We start from the raw sequence: 17,104 nt of genomic DNA, 5'->3' as shown, positions 1-17,104 counted from the left end.
ATTGATGACTATAAACATATTGTGCCGGTATACGTGTATACTCTTCAACACAAAAACATGGCTAACTCCCAAGTGAATAAAGAAGCAACATGAAAGGCACAAGCCATAACACTATTTAACGAGACATTGCAAACCAGTAAGACTGTATCACACACTGCAGCAGCACCATAAAGTGATAGAGAAAGTGGGCTGTTGAAGGAATTAGAAAAATTACAACAGAAAGAAGTCAGTAAATGGTGGGAAGAGCACTCTCTCAGAAATTACATAGAGTTTGACAGAATTCCACGAGGATTGAGGATCCTCGCCATTCCTTCCTTCGAGGAACAAGACCCACTGATGCTAAAAGAATGGAGCGATGCAACAAATGTGTAACGCTCACCTGATTCTCGCAGAGGCGCCGGTCTTGACTGGGCGACTACCGTATCTTCAAAGGTGATGTGTAGCACCCGGTTGGCTCTTTGGGCTGGACCTCTGTGCACTGTATGCCTGACGTGTAGAGTAAGATGTCTGCAGATAGAAAATATGGGGTTAATGAACTGGGGTTATTGGGGTGTCCCTATCTCTTTCCTCTTCTCCTCTCCTGTAGACCCCCAAAGGTTAACGCTGTCACCTTAGGTAAGTGAATGCCGAGCTCTCCATCTGCCTCGGGGCAGGGTGCTGTAACCAGTTTCTTCACTGGATAGGTAGCGCAGGCCTCTTGACTTCAGAGGACTGCTGTCCGTCGTTTACTGCACGAACGGTAAGTTTCGAGTCATTCAAATGTCTTTAAAGTCTTTAGTAATGATGTCTCTTGTTTTGCAGGGTTCCGACAATGGCGGATGACTTGCTGAAGTGAGTTGAAGATGGAGCCCGTGTGATGAATAGAAGCGCCTGGAAGCACGTAAGTAAGCGCTTGTTGCCTGCTTCGCTATGCGCTCTAACTGTCTTTTTATTTTGCAGGTACGAGTTCGGAGCGGCTGCAGGGTGCCGGAATACCCACTGGATTAGATGTGGAAAGGGGTAATGGCACGTGAGTATTAAAGTTCCCCAATGTCTTTAAACGCACCTTGTTTTGTCTTTCAGATGCGGGATGCAGCGCCGAAGGCCTCCGGAGCGTGCAAAGAGTTGGTAAACTTTTGTCTTTCAGATGCCGGAATGCAGTGTGAAGACCTCCGGAGCGCACGAAGAGTAGGTAAGCCTTTGCCTTTCAGATGCCGGAATGCTAACCTGTTCTTTCTTGTCTTTATAGGTGTTGCTGAAGACTGGATTCAGGATGGTAAGCCTTTGCCTTTCAGATGCCGGAATGCTAACCTGTTCTTTCTTGTCTTTATAGGTGTTGCTGAAGACTGGATTCAGGATGGTAAGCCTTTTTCCTTAGGCCCAGGACCGGATGCAGAAGACACGATGAGCGTTCTGCTGCAGAGGTTGCAGAATAACGCAAAGCAAGATTCATCCACCGGGTGTGGTTTAAATAGCCTCCTGTAGTGCTTAGGTGTCTCCTTCCACAGCCACGCCTAAGTAAGAAAAGAGTTCCTGGTAAGAAAAGAGTTCCTGCCTTCCAGAAGAGTTCCAGTGTTCTGAATCTAGGGAGTGGCTCCAGCCCCACCCAACAGGAAAAGTAGTTCCAAACAGAAGAGGATCAGAGGCTCAACTGGCAGGCAAGTAAGCAGCATGGTCTGCTGAAGCTAAGTCCACCCAAGCATTATGAGCCTGGCGCTTCCAGCGCTGGGACTGGGCATATTTATGAGCCTGGTGCCACTGGCGCCAGGACTGGGTCCAAAAGGTCCCAATTGGGACTGGTTGGCACTCGGAACCTGGGTTATGGATCTGCTTCCAAGGGAGTTGGGAAAACCCTGACCTTTTGGAAGCAGAGATCATGACAAAATGGATGCTCCAAAACCTTTTTTAAAATTGTTGATAAAATATGCTGGTAGTGAAAATAGTAGTGAAAATACTGGAGAAAATAAGTGAGGTGGAAGATAAACTGATACTAATACCTCTAACTGAAGATGGAAAGAAATTAAAGAACATTATGGAAAATAACTTGTCAGACTATGAGGAAGAGATTAAACAGAGAAAGCAAAGAAAATTCTTGCGAGACAAGGAGCATTATGAAAGAGGAAGGGTTTACACCTTCGCTCGGAGGTTTGACCAATTACGGAAAGTGTCATTAAGTAAACCATCTCTAACTATGGAAGAAACAGAAGCAGTACCAGCAAAATTTCATCGCTTTCAGAGTCTGATTTGACAGGCAGCAACACAGAAGAACCTAATATTTGTTTACATTTTTTAGACAAAATGTGTTTGCTAAGCCAAGATCGCAGAAAAAACAAGCATACAAGAGGTGGAAATCAAAGTTGGGCCAGAGGCAGATGTGGCCCAAACAAACGAGGAGGGTGCAGAGGAGCAGGAAATGTAATGAACAATACCCCGGCCAGATCGCTGCGCTCTGGCGAGTAAATGGGACATGTGAAAAAGAGGATGGCAGTTTTAAGATCATCAATTTATCTGAACATGTTCTAACTGCCAACCAGCAAAAAATACTCAGTTTGGGCCTCAACCTTTGTTCCAATGCGAAAAATGTCCAAACAAGAATTGATTTCAACCACTTCATACGCAAGATACGTCTCAGGACATTTTTTGCCACAAATATCCAAAGCAAAGGCCAGAAACAAGAATTAATAGGAATAACATAAATCACAATAAAGGAACTGAATGTACTATCAGACTTGATGGAATTAGAAAAAGACACAGATGTGGGTATGGAACAAGAACATAACGACCTGGCCGAACTTGCAATCAGAACAGACTGGGCGGCTGTAAGTAAATTGAAACATAAGTCTAAATTCAATCCCTCAACTAATGTTGGGAGCAGTATCAAGGCATTTCAAAGCCTAGTGATCGAGGATCTGAAAAGCATGCGCAAGAAGGACAAACAAATACTGAAGGATAATATGTCAGCCCAAGACAGGCAAGTTCTGAAAGAATTACACGAGCTAAAGAATTGTATCATTAAACAATATAGTATTGTATTACAGAATAAAGCTGACTATACAAAGGAAGCGTATAAATAGCTTAATGATCAGAAATACTATGCAAGGATGAACACCAATCCTCTCAAAGAACTAGAAAACAAGAGTAAATTGTTTCTTGTTAAATGGGAACAAAAGGGCATATTAACAGAAGAGACCTGCACGTTCTTGCTGACTACCAACTCGATCAATCCCACAATTTACTTTCTCCTGAAGGTGCATAAAAATATCAAGAAACCGCCAGAGACACCTATTGTGTGTCTGATAGGTTCAGTGTTGGAAAATATGTCGAAATACATAGACAAAGTGCTTTTTCCTTTTATCTCTGTACTTCCATCATGCATAAAAGACACTATAGACTTCCTGTCCCGGATTGTAGACATACCATGGGAAAAGAAGTATTTCATGGCAACCATGGATGTTGTATCGCTCTACACCTCCATTGGGCATGAGTATGGAAACACCAAATCACTCAATTATCTTGAACATACAAGTATGGTGCTGGACATGATAGATCTCTGTTTGACAAATAAAGTTTTCCTCTTCAATGATGAATATTTTAAACAAGTGCAGGGAACTGCTATGGGTACGAACTTCGCACTCCCATATGCTAACCTAACGATGGGTGCCTGGGAGGAATTGGAGGAGTGGCAACATAGCAATCATGAAAAAACACAAAATGAGGCGCTATGGCTAAGATATATAGACAACCTATTTATATTCTGGAAGGGAACAGAAAAAGGTTGGCTGGATTTTGTCAAGCAGTTGAATATCAACACTAACAACCTCAGATTCACTGAAACACATAGCCGGACGTTAATTCTTTTTTTAGATGTTAGCATAAGAATTGTGAATGAGACAATAACTTGCGAACTACACAGAAAAATTACTGGTTCTAATACACCTTTACACGCCACAAGTGGACACCCTAAAAACCTAATATGGAATGTTCCATATGGAGAGTTTGTAAGATTGAGACGTAACAACAGCACAATAGAGACCTATGATTTTGAGAGCAAAACAACGGCTGAAGGTTTTAAAAGACAGATGTACCTGAAAAAAGTAATTGAAAGGGCATATATTAAAGCAAGATAACTAGACAGACGGAGCCTTCTGTCAGGATCCTGCAAGAAAGAAAAACTGGATGCACAGAAAGACAGTAAAAGTCCTTTTCTAACATTTGACAGCCAAGCACCAAAGATCAGACGGATTCTACAAAAACACTGGAATATTTTATTGGCAGATGTTGATCTGTCTAACAGTCTGAAGAACAACCCAGAGATACGTTGTAGAATAAATAAAAAGATACACTAGTTCAGAGTTTTATGACCAAAGAAGAGTACAGCAATCAAACAAGTCAGCTCACAAACCAAAAGAAGGGTTTTATCAAATGCACACGATGCAATATTTGCAAATATGCCAAGAACTGTGGATCATTTAAACATCCCATCACAGGGCATACTATTCCCATACTGGAGTGTGGTATAAGTTCTCATATGTACCTGTAACAAATGGTACATAGGCAGCACGAAGTGCAAATTAAAAATCTGAATCCAACAAAATGTACGAGCCATCCTGCACAGCGATGTTAATTATCCGATGACCAAACATTTTGCCGAATGCCATAATACCAACATGGAAAGCTTTGGTTTGTTTGGGATCTATAAAATTGAAATTGGTCCCAGGGGAGGAGCTAAAGAACGTCTATTGTGGCAAAAAGAAAATTGTTGTATTCTTGACTTTGAGAGCAAACAGCCAAATGGTCATTATATTGGCAAAGAACTTTATACATTTTTGGGGCAATGAAATGACACTTACTCTGGTTTGTTCAGTGTATGCACTATCACCTTTGAGGTCTTCCCAGTTTCCATTTAGTAGCTAATGTTTAACTTTTTTGTCATCCATCCCACTGCTGTTCGATAAATGTGCAATGACACTTTGTATTTTAATAGTTTAGTTTTAATCTGGTTTAAAGTTGGTGGTTGTTTCTTATGCACCTTGCACAATGATGTGAATTGTAAAAGTTGCAAGTATTGCTGACAGACTGGTTTAAAGTGGAAGAATTGACTAATTGAATGGGAGGATTATATGATTGAAAATTGTTTATGATGTGGTAACTGTATGGTTGCAATAGCGATGAATGCACTTAGCACTTTATGGACAATCTGTTGTACATTTAACAACAGAGACGGTTGTCGTAAATACAGGATGCTGCTATTGCGCTATGCACTTCATATTATTAAACTATGCTGCTATTACACTATGCACTTTAGAGATAACCTAGCATGGTACATCGACTAATGGAGGTGTTTTACTGCCAATGTATGACGGGGCTACTGCATTATGCACTTTCTACTAATTCTATATGCTGCTATTGCACTATGCACTTCATAGATAGGTAAATCATATTTTTAGGATTGTACTAAAGAACATGTAGGGCATGCCATAGACATCCCGCTGTACAATCAATTATAAGGGGGATCTGCTACCAATGCAGCTTGCTGTTAATGCCAAAAATAATGTTGGAAATGCACCCTGCAGTGGTATAAAATGACCACATTGTGCAGCAAGCATTAGACTGAATAATATGTTGTCTAATAGACTAAAATATTGTCTGAATGCATACATTAATCATTTAAAGATAATATGGATCAAATGTGGTAGTGACCTATTTTGGTAAACTAAGTATGTAGTAGGTTATATTGTATTAAATTGGTTGAAAAAGGCACTTCGTGAATTTTCATTGATGAAATGTATTCAAAATGAAATTTTCCATTAACGGGCTATACAAGTCATTTGTCAAATATGGCCGACGGGCTTTGCACGGCACTGTGGGGCGAGTGGACGCACTGGACGCTTTTTAATGAACATTTGAGTAATGAGGCATTCTGTTGTGAACAAGCTGCGAGTGAGCCGCGAAACGCATAAACGCCTCATCAAACTTTTTGCTGCACTTTAGGAGTACCATATCTTGATTTTGTACTATTTCTTTCTGTGTTTTTCTCTGAACTATACTAATAAAGGAAGACATTTTTTTTTTTATGACGGAACGTGTATCCGGATTTCTTATTACAACCGTTATGGAGAGTGCAACTCAACTTGTCTGAAACAAGAAGTCAGCAATCTAAAAGCATATATATATATATACATATATATTATATGGACGCGGTAGCGTCCATGTAGTTATGGTTAAGTTGGTGTTTCCATAGGAAGAGCATTTTTTGGATGGCTTATAACTTCGCTCCCCCTGGACGAATCCTCACCAAACTTTGCAAAACAAGTATATGTCCCACTCTGAGGATAGTGACAAGTGGGCCAGATATGTGATGTCATCAATGAGATTTGTGATGTCATCTTTGATGTCCTGGGTGTTAGTCTTAGTAGTGCACGGTGGTGGCGCGAGTTATGGTTACCTAGTTTACCATAACTGGCGAAATTTAGGGTTTTTTCAGTTTTACTTGTAACCATAATGTCCCTTTAACAAAGGTTTTTCATTGAATTTCACAGGTTTATATTAGTGTAACTTAACCATGACGTCCCCTTAACAATGTTTTTTCATTAAATTTCCTAGGTTTTTATTAGTGAAACTTAACCATAACGTCCCTTTAACAAAGTTTTTTCAGTGAATTTCATGGGTTTTTACCAGTGTGTGCTATTTTCCTACAACTTACTAATATCATACTTACCCAATATAGCAATATTTCTGTCCAATTTACAAAGTATCACCTTAAAACTCTGCCATTTCCCAACTTCTAGAATCATTTTTAACACTTCTATACACTTTCTGCAACTATTTCAACTAGTTTTGCAACCGTGGACGTCTACGAACATCTGACCTCATTGCGGACCTTCCGGACAGTGCCACATGACCATACGCTGGCGCGCGGCATGATGACGTTTCAGAGAACCGCCGCACTTCATGATAAGATCTGTGCTTCGTGGACAGTTCGGCTCTGCATTTTCTACTGATCTGGGAACTTTCAACTTCAAAATTTCCCTTGCACAGCTCCAACACCTATTCCTACTCATTATCCATATCTACTACAGAGTACATACTTTTAGCAAAACTGCAATTTATCTTAAAATGGCATCAGCTAATGCCATCCCTCTTCCCCAAGAGCCACCACCACTGCTGTAATCAAGGAGCATGAGAAACACTGCCCCCTACCTTAGAAATAACACACACGCAACATTTTCCCCTGTCCACCTACCCCTACCCCTCTATATTACTGTTTGGTGCCTCTTTCCTCATTTCTTCCCCACATTCCGTTCTTAGCTCTCCTGCGAAAAATAAAATACTTCCAAAAACAACAAAAAGAAATATTCCTTTAGGAACCACCTTTCAGTTAAAAAATAGAACAAAAAAAAAATGTATAGACTCCATCTACTTTATATTTCTCAGTAAAGTACATAGACTCAATAAGATTTTCCAACATTTCCATTTGCATTTTGTGTTATGCTAATGGGAATATTGTGGCGTTCATCCTCCGTTCCAGGGACTGGAATGGTGGATACCGGCCCGGCAGCCCAAGTTATCAGCCCAAGCAAAGCGAGGGTGGATAATGAGGTCTCTGGACCATTATCCCCCCATTCCAGCCCCTGTAATGGGGGATGAAGGCCATTAGCACCATAGGTTCCCAAAGCAGGAATCCGGGTTGCTGAGAAAAAGCCTGTGGCGTCCCAGTGTAGGAAGGAAAATCCTTTTCTGAAGATGGCCACCATGGAAAGGGAAGGTGGGGTTCCATACAGGACCCCTCTTCGCTTTCCTTGGAAGTCTGTTTCCAAGATGACCACCATGGAAAGGGAAGGCAGGGTTCCATACTTTACGAAAACATTTATATCTAGATCTATAATCTTTTTGCAAACCTTTGTATAGATTTGTCAAATGGCACCGAATTTATAAGCCTTTACAATATTTTGGGACCCCCCTCTAATTCTGCTCCCTCTTGACAAAATCCTACCAAACTTCACAGAAACATTTATATCTAGATCTATTATCAGTTTGCCAAATTAAGTGTAGATTCAACAAATGAAACCTCATTTATAAGCCTTTACATTATTTTGGGACCCCCTCTAATTTTGCCTCCTCTTAACCAAATCCCACCAAACTTCACAAAAAGATTTATATCTATATGTATTATCAGTTTGCCAAATTAAGTGTAGATTCGTCAAATGGCACCTCATTTATAAGCCTTTACATAATTTTAGGACCCCCCTCTAGTTTTGCCCTCTCTTGACAGAATCCCACCAAACTTTGCAAACTCATTTGGGATCAGGTCAGGAACATATTGCAATATTTCATGCATTTTCATTAAGTAGAGCCAAAGTTATAAGCCATCCATAAACTCGCCCCAAACCTCTGAAGTGTCCCCGTTTTTTTGCTTTTGCTTCTTGCAGCCATATTCCATCCCATCCTCATCACCTCTCACCTCCCCAGAGATTATTTAATAAGTTTGACAAGTGCAATGTTGTGTTTTTTAATCTGTTTTTACTTTGATGTCCGCGGACACCGGCCGATGTCCGAGAATTCAAGATAGAGGGCGTTTCCAAAAATCTGACACAACTCACGCTTCTCGCCAACCAATCAGCGAACACGTTTGTGTCCGCGGAAATGACACAAGTCCATTAGCCAATCGGTGTCCTGCGCCTTATGTTTTGATCATTTAAAAAAAAAACTACTGGACAGATTTACACCAAATTAACAAAAGTATGCTTTCGGGACCAAGCCGTCACCCCTGCCACAAATTTGGTGAAAATCCGTCCAGCGGTTTGGGCTGTAGGCGTGAGCAAAGTTTTTTCCCAATATGTTAATGGGAAAAAATACATTTTGGGACCCCCCCTATAACTTTGCCCCCCCGACCAAACCTCACCAATCTTTGCAAAACAATTTAGAATGGGCCATATACTTTTTTTTGCAAAGTTTGGTGAGGTTTCGTCCAGGGAGAGCGAAGTTGTAAGCCACCCAAAAAGTGCTCTTCCTATGGGATTAGCAACTTAACCATAACTACATGGCCGCTACCACTATATATATCTAATATATATATATATATTACATGGCCTGCGGTAGCGGCCATGTAGTTATGGTTAAGTTGCTAAACCCATAGGAAGAGAACTTTTTGAGTGGCTTATAACTTTGTTCTCCCTGGACGAATCCTCACCAAACTTTTCAAAAATAGTATATGGCCCACTTGATTTCTTTTGCAAAGTTTGGTGTGGTTTGGTCCAGGGGGGGTAAACTTACAGGGGGGGGGTCCCAAAATTTCTTTTTTCCCCATAGACTGAATGGAGAAAACATTTCTGTCGCACCTACAGCCCAACCCGCTGGACGTTGTTTCACCAAATTTACGGCAGGAGCGGCGGCTTGGTCCCGAAATTGTGCTTTTGTAAATTTGGCGAAAATCCATCCAGTATTTTTTTTTAAAACAACCAAAAAGTAGCTCTAAAAAATGTTGTGATATCTATGTCCGATCCGCGGACACACTTCCCTGTTCGCTCCGCGGACAGGATACCGATTGGTTAATCGGCTTGCCTCATGTCCGCGGACATGTGACGTGTTTGCTGATTGGCTGGATTGACGCGTGAGGTGCGTCAGATTTTTGGAAACGCCCGCCATCTTGGATTCGCGGACAGCGGAAAAAACATATTAAAAAACACAACATTGCACTTGACAAACTTATCAAATAATATCTGGGGAGGCGAGGGGGATGAGGATGAGATGGGATATGCCTGCAAGAAGCAAAAAAACAGGCGTTTTCGCCGCGAAAGACCGCAAACAGTTTGGATGTTCGCAAACAGTCCGGTGAAGTTCGGGGACATTTCAGATGTTTGGGGGCAGTTTTTGGATGGCTTATAACTTTGGCGCTACTTAATGAAAATGTATGAAAGTTTGCAATTATATTCCTTACCTGATCCTGAATGAGTTTGCAATGTCTGGTGAGATTCTGTCAAGAGGGGGCAAAACTAAAGGGGGGTCCCAAAATTATGTAAAGTCTTATACGTGATGTGCCGTTTGACAAATCTGGAAAACTGATCGTACATATAGATAAAAATGTTTTTGTGAAGTTTGGTGGAATTTTGTCAAGAGGGGGCAAAATTAGAGAGGGGGTCCCAAAATAATTTAAATACTTATAAATGAGGTGCCATTTGTTGAATCTACACTTAATTTGGCAAACTGATAATACATATAGATATAAATGTTTTTGTGACGTTTGGTGGAATTTTGTCAAGAGGGGGCAAAATTATAGGGTGGTCCCAAAATAATGTAAAGGCTTATAAAAGAGGTGCTATTTGTTGAATCTACACTTAATTTGTCAAACTGATAATAGATCTAGATATAAATGTTTTTGCGAGGTTTGGTAGGATTTTGTCAAGAGGGAGCAGAATTAGGGACGGGTCCCAACATATTGTAAAGGCTTATAAATGTGGTGCCATTTCACAAATCTACACAAAGCTTTGCAAAAAGATTATAGATCGAAATACACATGTTTTCGTGAAGTCTGAATGGTTTTTGTCAAGTGGGGGCTAGGTTATATGACGATTGTATGTACATACATTTGACACTTTTGAAAAAATAAAACATGGGTGGATTTCCAGAAAACTTGTGTAAGGAGCATTGGCAAGGACCTGAAAGCATGGTTTTGCAAATGTGCCCGTGTTTTATATTTTGACAAGTGTCATAATGTAGGTATAAAAAATAGTGATATATCTTTGGTGACTGAGGTGTAGCCTGTGGCCATGGACAGTTGCCAGATTGTCCAGGTCATCGAATAAGGTCATGATCCGGACAATCTGGCTACTGGCCATGACCACGAGGGACAACATATGGGGTTGAAGTGGCCATGTCCACGTGGGACTGGCTTTGTGCTGAAGTTAATCGAAATTGGGATAGATTTGAAAGGGAAGAAAAATGTGCTCATGGTAATAAGGTGAAGGGTTTTCTTTTCATCTTCTACAGGCTTCCATGGAAAGCAAAAAGGGGCCCTGTATGGAACACCACCTTCCCTTTCCATGGTGGCCATCTTGGAGACAGGCTTCCATGGAATGCGAAGAGGGGTCTTGTATGGAACCCCGCCTTCCCTTTCCATGGTGGCCATCTTGGAAAACGATTCTCCTTCCTACACTGGGACGCCGCAGGCATCCCGGTGTAGGAAGAAAAATCAATTTTTTTCAGCACCCCGGGTTCCCGCTTTGGGAACCTAGGGTGCTAATGGCCTTCATCCCCCATTACAGTGGCTGGAATGGGGGGATAATGGTCCAGAGACCTCATTATCCACCCTTGCCTCACTTGGGCTGATAACTTGGCCCGCCAGGCCGGTATCCACTGTTCCAGCCCTTAAACGGAGGATGAACGCCACAAAATTCCCATTAGCATAACACAGAAATGCAAATGGAAATGTTGGAAAATCTTATTGAGTCTATGTACTTTACTGAGAAATATAAAGTAAATTGAGTCTATACTTTTTTTTTTTAGTTCGAAAGGAACATTTGTTTTGTTGGTTTTGGATGTATTTGGATCAATGATATTTGTGATGTCATCTTTGATGTCTTGGGTGTTAGCAGTGCTCGGTGGTGACGCGAGTTATGGTTGCTTAGTTTACCATAACTGGCGAATTTCAGGGGGTTTTCAATTTTACTTGTAACCATAACGTCCTTTTAGCAACGTTTTTTTTACTGAGTTTCATAAAGATGTGTCATGCAGTCTGTTATCATTGCATATGACTACACACCCTGACAGCTCTAAATGGTGCAGAAGTCGCAGGACAACACTGCACGCAAGCAGAACAGACAGTTCCAGAATAGATTTCCTAGACAGATATGCTCCATTCATCATGCATGTTAGCAGCGGAAATACACTTTTTTTTAGAGAAGTGATTATAATTTCAATATATCTTTATTTTTTAGAATCCCAGAGAATCTTAGAGCACTGAGTTGGTCTCAGCCATGAATACCTGATGAATCTCCTGAACCCACAGAAGGGAGAGACACCTGTTGTGTGTGATAGAGTGACACGAATGATGTTAAGATATGTTGTCAATAAAGAAAAAGAATCGTATCAAGATGTCATATAATGTATAAGTAATTTTGGTTAAAAAAGAAAATATGTGGGAAACAAAATTGCAATGAAATATATATTAATCTATTAGGAGATACAGCATATTATACAAGAAGTAGCAGGGCCGGTCTTTGCGTCAGGCAGCCCAGGCAGCTGCCTGACATCAGTCAGCCTCTATGGGGCGCTGCACCAGCAGTCCACAGTGCTAGAATACACGTGTAACACGTTAGTTTCCTAACATTGTAAAAATGAATGTGCCTGTTCATTTTTATAATGTTAGGAAACGAACGTGTTACACGTGTATTCTACCACTGGCACTGCTGCAGGCTGTGACCTCGGCAGTTTCTAGTCCATTTGGTGCCCAGGGCGAAACATTAGGAATGCGCCCCCCTGTTCCCAATCCCATGCGCCACTCCCACCGCACCCCGCTCTCCACTCCCGCCACACCCCGCGCACCACTCCCACTGCACCCTGTGCGCCATTCCCAAACTACAACATTAAGGAACTCCTACCCAAAGTCAAACAGTCCGTCAAGGAATGAATTGCCATTTGCAATGGTAGGCCACTTTTTCACTGGTGCCCAAGACAATGTTATGCCCCAGTCCCACTTAGGCTGCAGATAATGAGGACTGGGCACACCAACCAAGAGACCATGAATATGGCACAGGATGCAGTATATAAAACCAACAAAGAACACAAGATGCCGAAGGAGGTTTGAAGGCAACCTAAGCCAAAAGGGCAATGGCAAGGAGACACCTGAACCCAATAAACAATCACTTTTACATTCTTTGAATGGGAATCAAGGTTTATGCTTTGATACAGTAAAGTCTTGACTGTTGTAAGGATACATGGACCAGGATTATTTATTCATGCAATGTTTGTCGGGTACCTGCATATTTATTTATTTATGCAATGTGTGTCGGATACAGGTATCAAACACACATTGCATGAATAAATAAATTATCCGTCTCCATGTACCCGACACACATTACATAAATAAATAAATAAACCGGTTCGTAGCTTAAAGAATATTTACTCAGCAACACTGGTCAAAACTATTTTCCGCATAGTGCAGTAACTCATCACCAGTGCCATGGAAGTGGTTTAAAGTGTAACTGATATATAGTTTGGAAAAGAAGCGGCATAAAAGAAATAACGCTGCTTTTAATTATTATTTTGGCAATTTTCTGGGCTTGCAGGGATGCACCATGGGCCCAAGCGGGTCTCGTTTGTACCGTGTCGGGGCCCACGGTGCATCCCTGCACACTCCACACAGCCCACCGCACCTCCCCTCCTATCCCAATGCCAGCACGAAACCATTTAGTGACTAATGGGCAACCATTAGCAGTTTCCTGCCGGCATTGTGATGGAAGGGGCTGGTCTTAGCTGCAGGGGGACCTAAAGTGTTTTTACTGGTGTGCTTATGCCCCCACCCCAAGTGGCGCAAAAGTGGTCAGAGGGAGCCTCTGACTTCTGTAATGTCACGTAGTACTTTTGTACTACGTGACATTACAGTCGGAAGGGGCAGCGCCAGCACCTGACCTGCAGAACTTTCCCCACATCAATGTGCCACCCCACAAACTAGGGAATTCCATCCCCTCCAGAGGCTCCAGGCCAAGAAACAGGCCTGGCCTCGGCCCTCAGGCAGGGCAGGGCAATTGGCAAATAAATTGGCAACATTTGTTGCTTTATTACCTTCCCCCGGCCCGGGTGGCACCGGCGCTGCTGGCGCCAGCAAGGCCCATGGACGCACGTGCGATGTGCCCTCCTCCAGGCTATGGGCGCACACTGACACTGAAGTGTGGATCGATTGGGGCTGTCTGGTGTTCTCTGCCCCGGCCATTACAGAAAAGAGGAGCGAGTGGGTCACTAAATCCTGAAGTTGTTCCCATCACAAGCACACACTGCCAAGCAGTAGCAGAATCAGCAAATACAAACAGTTGCTGCATCCTGCCCTCGCTGATTGGCCTTGTTTCAGGAAACCCGGCAGTAACTACAGCCTGCCGTGGCAAGCACACTTCTTTCCTCCTGCTCCCGTCCTCGCAGGTGAGGCCTATTGCTGCATAGGCATTTTATTTATTTTAAAATGGTATTGCGGAGATGACTGGGCCATCCAAGAAAAGCCTCTGGAGGCCACAAAGCTAGACACTTTTGTCAAGGCTCAAGTAGCCATGAAAAAGGAATCGAGCACTGGTGGTGGACTCTCCTCAGGAGATCAAAAGGCCGGTTCTCAGAAGACATGGGCATAGTGTCACTGTCAGCAGATCTTAGACAGTTGCATGTTCCAGCGGGTTGGATTGGTCGGTCCGTTGGCCGGGCCAAAATCACTTTGAGGGTGAGGCTCTGGGGGCCGGTACCACACTTGGGCCGGTTTGGGGGTTACTACGCCCCCCAAGTTCCCGCTCCCGAGCATATTGTTCATCGTTCCCTCTTTCCTGGGCATGCACTGCTGACTTGATTTTAGTGCAAGAGTTTCATACATTTCACTGTTCGCTCAGACTTGCCTTATACTCTTCTTTGACGTTGTGCTTCTTTTGTTTGGAATAGCAATCATGCTAGTCTAACGAGATAAACAAACACCTACACGAACGCGCCTTGTGAATGATGGATGAAGGCGCTGGACCAAAAGCTGAGCAAAGTCTGCACAGCAGCTGCCTTGGGAAAGCGACACAGCAACTACAGTAGAAACCATCTCCGTGGACGGTTGGCCCGTCTTCCGTATAATGCAAATACCCAGACTTGTAGGATGCATGCTTCACTTTCTTTGTTCCATTGGGGGCGACATGCTGTAGCATCAATTCATGGCCTTTAAAATACCCTGAACGGTGCAGCTTCCGATCTCCTTTAACACAAACGCTGGGAAATGGCCATGACTAGCTAACGCCACATTAATCAAAGCCAGGTCTTTAAAGAATGGTTCAAGTGTCGGGGAATCACCTGCTAACACTTTCTGTCGTGTGACCAACCAGTGCGCAAAAGATGTTTCAGAGCGTGGGGCTCTTGATGCCACCCATTTCTGCATTTGATACACCAGCAGCTAAACACAGCCTGGGGAGGCAGTTCCTTCTGTATAGTCCATTTCTCTCCCAAGCTCGGTACAATGTCCTTTACCATAATGGAGAATGTGAAAAAGCGCAGTGCTGCAAGGCTGGGGAGTGAGGGTGGGGGGCAAAGCGCATTACGCTTGGAGTACACTGGAGATGCTTCCCCTGATACCCGCAGTACTCCGAGTCCCTTGAAATTAAATTCATCTATACGCTGCACAATGTGCAAGGGCCGCTGTTATTCAAGCAGCACGCGACTAGTAATTTGCAAAAAGTAAACCTAACGAGTCCCAAGAAAAGGTCATCTTCCACCCTTTAAGAATTTGATTGTTTTTGTTTTTATGTTGGGATGGTAGACATCGTTTTTCTTTGCGATCTTACAGTTTCATGGTGCTGACGGGAGCTAAAATGAGTGATCACGAAGGAAACATTTAAGAATTTTGAGAGTTCACAGGCATGAGCGAAACAAACCCCAATACTCGAACTGCCATTTCTCTGCCGCGGTAATGCACTGCAGTGTGTTTCAATGTAAAGTCCACATTGTAATGTCATAAATTTAGAACGCCACCTCTCCAACATTAACATTGGGAGCTATGTTGAATTGTACATGCATGTTAACTCTCTGCATATGTTTAAAGTAGACTTTACCACTCACATGAGGTAGTGATATATTTAACTTCCTGTGAAATATTTGATGCAATACATATTGCATAAATGCATGTATTTTAATACTGAGATAGACGGGCTTGTACAGCTATCGGTGGGTATGTTGCTGGTGCTTGTTCTTGGAGGTTTGAGTAACACTGTTCAAGACCAGTTCATCACCTTTTAAGAGTAGCTAAATGTTTGTTGTCATACGAATGACATTAGTGTAGATCTGAAATTGTCGATTCTCTGACTTGAGTCACAGCAGCAAACTGGTCATTGTTACTAAAAATGAAGAGCAAAAGCAGACTAACATAACCAGGCCTGTTCGGGTTTGACCCTCTTATTGCTGTTTTCTGAGGTTCATGAAATTCAGCAGATGCCAGCATTGACAATTTTGTTAACTCATAGTCCCCACTCCCGCTGCTCATCCCATGACACATGCATGAGATCACAGGTCGGGAGAGGGCGGGCGCCAACGATGCTTCCCGCCTGGGGTGCAATCTGTTGTAAGACCGGCCCTGAGAAGTAGGGAACTAAAATATGTTTTATATTATGTCATGCTGATTTAAGAATATTCATATATAGTAAGTCATAACGAAACTAAAAGACCCGTGTGATATGGAAGTGAATGTAGAGGTCTACTAGTAGTACAAGTTGTTTCAGTCCCGTTTATTGACCTATACATATAGCTGAGTTAACAAATATGTGTGCTCCAGACCACTGCATAGAACACTTGAATGGTGGGACGGCATCCAGCTTCACTTGACTGAGAGAGAAGAAGCCTTTATTAAGTCAGGAGGGTATATATGGACATCACGAATGGGCCTAAAAAATGAATAATTTCCAAAACGGTCATGTTATTGTATTTTGTGCACAGCCTATTTATCTGAGGCAAGGCTGGAAGCTCACTGGTAGAGGACTGGTCAGGTTATATAAACAGTGATGTTTGCTTGAGCAGAATGAGAAAACAGCTTCAGGAGACTTTGATAACTCAAGGAGAAAGACAAAGGCGAGAAACCAACACAACATTACACAGTTGAGGGAAACCACTGTCTTTTCATGAGTTCACCCCACTATCTCAGCCAGTGGCACCCCAGACATTCGTTCATAGCAGTGGTCCGATCAGGTCACTAGAAATCTTGCAGTGGCACACCAAAACAAACACATAACCGGCAGGTGGGCCGGAGGGGGTGGAGCAGCATGTCTATAAGGGTGGCCATGGGCCCCCTTGGCCACCGCTTGGTGGCCCCTCTGATATCAGCCTCCGCACTTCAGAAGTAGTCTAAGGGTTTTCATATATTCTAGGCTCGTGGCTGGCAAAGTGGCCTTGCCCGAAAAATGCTGGACCC

Source organism: Ambystoma mexicanum, chromosome 6q (genome assembly GCF_040938575.1).
Source record: "Ambystoma mexicanum isolate Mex_15411 chromosome 6q, UKY_AmexF1_1, whole genome shotgun sequence".
NCBI classification, from domain to species: domain Eukaryota; kingdom Metazoa; phylum Chordata; class Amphibia; order Caudata; family Ambystomatidae; genus Ambystoma; species Ambystoma mexicanum.
The sequence above is the reverse complement of the archived record's forward strand: the minus strand, read 5'-3'. Positions refer to the sequence as shown.